Raw genomic sequence first — 4,445 nt, 5'->3', positions numbered from 1 at the left:
CGGTGATTTCGCTACGCTTTAAGAACGAAGTATTCAACATTTCGGAGCGATATTACAGTCAATCATTATCCCTGTTTCTGAACAGCATGTTGTCTGGGTATTAATTTCGCTGCGAACGAACCATTCACCATTTTTTGATGCCTTTAGGAAGCTTGCCGCGATTTTTGCTACGCTTGGATGTTTGGAGGAAGTGTACAGCGATTTCGCGACGCTTTAAGAACGAAGCATTCAACATTTCGGAGCGCTGTTACAGTCAGTTATTATTGCTGTAACGTTTCTGAACAACATGGTATAAGGGTATTAAGGACACATTCGCAACATTTGTGAATGCTATTCTGGTCGATTTTTATAGTTTTCTATGCGTATATCGATATTTTAGTCGCTACTCTTTGAGAACGAAGCATACAACATTTTTGAGCAGCACAGCCTCCTTTGTTTATCGAAGTTTTTCGTTCTCTCACCACCTGACACTTCCATCGCTACGCTTTATAGAGCGAGGCATTCAACATTTCGGAGCGCTATTACAGCCCAGTCAGTCATTATTTCTGTTTCTGAACAGCATGTTGTCAGGGTATTACTGCAAGGACACATTCGCAACATTTGTGACTGCTGTTGTGGAAGTGTACGGCGATTTCGCGACGCATTAAGAACGAAGCATTCAACATTTCGGAGCGCTATTACAGTCAGTCATTGCTGTTTCTGAACAGCATGTTGTCAGGGTGTCAAGGACACATATTCGCAACATTTGTGAATGCTGTTCTGGTCGATGTTTATAATTTTCTACGCGTATATCGATATTTAAGTCGCTACTCTTTGAGAACGAAGCATTCAAATGACAGGGCGTCACGACCTGATCGGATGGTCTATTTGACGCTGCCCCAGGCAGTTCGACTTTGCGACAATAAATCTTACTTCCTTTTTAAACTTCACGATTCGACATCCGATGAGTCGGGCCGTCACGCGTCAACAGCAATTGACGACCCGACTCAGTTCATGTATATTGGACATGTGTGGGATCAGCTAACAAAAATTATATTGAGATTTTGTAGTCTTTAAAATGGAAATTTTTACACCCCTATCAAAAGGCTTTCTGTAACCAAACAAGCTGGTAGTCACAACTGTAATAAAATTTAAATAGACCTAACTTTGCAACGTGATCTTTTTTCAACATGGACTTGTTTGAACACAACAAAAATTAACACTCCCAAGTCTCTTGTACAGCCTTAAAACATTGAACAGCAACAATATTATTTTAAACATTAAGTAAAAACAACTGAATGCTACACGGAAACCTATATCTGAGAGAAGCAAGTTGTTATTTGTATAAGATATTTCTCAATTCTTTTGATTCAATATAGCTAAATGTGAAAAATACTATAATTTAACCAAAGAAATCAAACAATATTGAAGGACCAAGCCCCCTTTTCATTTATGAGAAAACTAAATTCTTCCGCAAGCTCTGAATATGACTGGTATGTGGAAGGCAGCACAATTATGGGACCACAAGTTCTAATTATTGGTCTACGCCCAGCCCCTTGAAGCATACTGAATGTAACCAACATTGATTCACATGTAATAACGTTACTCCCTGTCAAAAATGAAAAAAAAACTGAGACACAGCTTGTCCATCCAGGGACCTAATATATCTCTTAAGATGATCCAGAGCCATTCTGTGGATTTGCATCAAGAAGCTTGATAATTTTCTTGGGGGTTGGCTTCTTTTCAAGATACAACTCTTGCAAGCTTTGAAGGTTTTGAAAGGCAGGGAGTGCTCTTAACACTGAAAGTATTGGTACAAAACAATCAATAATGTACCTGGGCTTCTGCAGGAGTTCCTGGTGAGCTTAAACTCATGAACAACTCGCGAAATGTTCCCTGCAGTTACTTTACTAAAACACTTAAAATTGTGCAGGAAATCCAAGAGGTCCCCATCATTAGGATCAAATTTATCACCCAGTGCAATAGGAACAGTTTCTCTTTCCTCTTGTGATACATAGAGTAAAAATGATTCCAGTAAGAAACTGCTTGGAATACTCCACTCTCCGAACAGCACTGATGCTATAACAGCTCATGGCAAAAAAATTGGGAAATAATTGTACCTTTTTACACCATACACAATTATCGGTGCAATTGCTTCCCACTGTGTTTTCTGAAGTTCATGCCTTATGCATGGCACTTTTTCGTGTGTTCCGACAGTTGGTGAATGGTACACTAGTCATTCTCGTTCCCAGAGCTGCGATCCTCTTGGCCAGCGCCGCGGATCAAGGGCTGGTTCCAATCCGTTCTCGTCACTGATTGGTCAGAGGGGAACACAATAAAAATGCTAACCGGAAGAAAGGGGAATAGAATGGCTGAAGGGGAAGGGATTCTGTTGGCGTACTTGCAACGGAAATATTACTAGTAACAGCCATCCTTTGGATTTATTTGGTAAAAAGGCAATTAGGGAAGGAATCGTAAGGGATTGAGAAGAGTTTTCTGGTTTGAAAATTTCTGTCGATTATGGTTTATTACCATCGCGAACATGTACACGTTACTGTCACGACATTTCAGGAGTTTGTGAAGACGGTAGTTCATTCGAACAGAGTCGGTTATCCGATCTAAAAGATGGAAGTCTGTGAAGCAGAGCCCGTCCTTCACCGGGTGTGGGACGTGAGAAAAAAAGGACCAAGGTCAGCTCGTTATATGTTACGTAGGATTTTTTATTAAGCTCGATTCATGTGTTTGCAGTCTAATTATTGTTCATGTGTTTAACGCAAAGCCATGACTCCGTATCGATTTTGAATATGGCCGTGGTGAGGAAGAAAAGATTAAGCCAATAGCTAACGTTACATTCTCTTGTTGCAATAATGAATTTTGTAAGTACATTTTCTTTGTGCAATGTCGCATTAAAGTTGAAAGTTGATTCCTTCCATGCATGTCTCCATGTCCAGTTTGCATTAGTTATGAGAAAATCATACAACTAAGCTTGATACAAAGGGCTTCAGTTGAGAGCAACCCCTGGTGAAAAGTGGGGATATAAGGGGGATGGGGGGCTATCCAAAAAATGGATAAATCCCTGTCAAGTTTAAATCGCAAGAGATCTTGATAACTGCATCTTCTGGATAGCTTCTGGTCCAGAGGAGAGCTTGAAGGATTCTCCTGTTGGTACACAGCTACTGAAAAACAACTTTTGGGTTCTCAGTGTTCAAAGGATTATTATGGCCACAGTAAATTGGGTGCTTATTAGTTAACTTTCACATGGCTGTTTTGGGCTAGTATATAATTTATTAAACTTGTAAATTGTAGGGTCAGAAGAGCTTAGCCAATAACCTATTCTTTGACAGGCATCAATACTTGGGCTCATACTTGAGGGATCCTGTTACATGCTAAATTGTCTTCATGTTACATTGATTGCATACAGTGTTATGTTCAGTCAACTGAAGAGAAATCAACATAATTCAGACTGTCCCTGCTATCACCAGAAAAAAAAACAAGCCCCATGAGCATTTTGGACTATTTTGCCAGATGCATCCAAAAGGCAAAGGTTTGGTTGAATCTGCTACAATGGCCAAGTGCTTAACAGAAAACTGCCTTCTGGAAGTGCTCCTCTTGAGATAAAGCAACCGATCAAAAAGTTATATCTTGTTGTGTCATTTAAGCAATAGAGGACGTTTTCCATGTTTACATAGCCTCATCTAAACACAAGGGGCAGTTGGGAGAATTCTCTACAGTTATGCAAACTCGAGACACAGTCGAGGGTTTGCATAACTTTCGAGCCCTCTCCCAACTCCCCTTAATTGTGTTGAGATGAGGCTATGTAAACACAGATAAAAGTCCTCTATTGCTTTTACAAAAAAAATCTCAAAAGTAATTAATTTGATAAATAAAGGAAAATACTGGTTTTTTCACTTCTTGATTGAAACAGATTTTCGTGATATACCCTCTTATTTCCTACCAGCCAATCAAAAGGTGCGTCCGACAACACATAACCAATCAACATTTGTGTAATGTTACAGCCGTGTTTACATACTCTCATCGAAACACAGCTATTGACTAATGGGAGTGCGTATGCTATCCTAATTATTTTATAATTTATAATATGCAATGATATTCACATGCAAAATACAGTGTACCTGTCATTGGCAATAATATGATAACTTTTAGAACAACGAAGTTAGTCTTTTATCTTATTACTTTCAAAAATTTTGCCCAAACCAACAAACTGAAGATGAAGACCATGAATGATAATTTATTTGTGCCCAATCTGTTAAAATTCACATTAAAATTATTAATGATATTTTATATCATGTTTAAGTAATGGTCCGGCTAAGAAGCAGGCAGAAAAACAATAGCCCGCGGCAATAGCGTCGGTTAGTTAAAATGTGCCAACATTTTTAATCAAATTAAGTTCGGCTGTTCCCATTGGTGTAAGCAGCTAAAAGCGCGAAATTTGAATTTCAATGAAA

At 38.9% G+C, this 4,445-nt stretch overlaps 1 long non-coding RNA gene across 2 annotated transcripts in view; it reads right to left on the bottom strand.

Moving 5' to 3' along the window:
* Positions 1–3,269: 3,269 nt before the first annotated feature.
* Positions 3,270–4,445, bottom strand: part of LOC138010999 (uncharacterized) — a 6,261-nt gene continuing 5,085 nt past the window's right edge. For both annotated transcript variants that reach the window (XR_011124619.1, XR_011124618.1), the window contains one exon: positions 3,270–4,445. This exon is cut by the window's right edge and continues 2,629 nt beyond it. This is a non-coding gene — a long non-coding RNA (uncharacterized lncRNA).

This window comes from Montipora foliosa, chromosome 7 (genome assembly GCF_036669935.1).
Source record: "Montipora foliosa isolate CH-2021 chromosome 7, ASM3666993v2, whole genome shotgun sequence".
In the NCBI taxonomy this organism is placed as follows: Eukaryota; Metazoa; Cnidaria; class Anthozoa; order Scleractinia; family Acroporidae; genus Montipora; species Montipora foliosa.
This window is presented reverse-complemented; position numbering and strand designations above follow the sequence as displayed.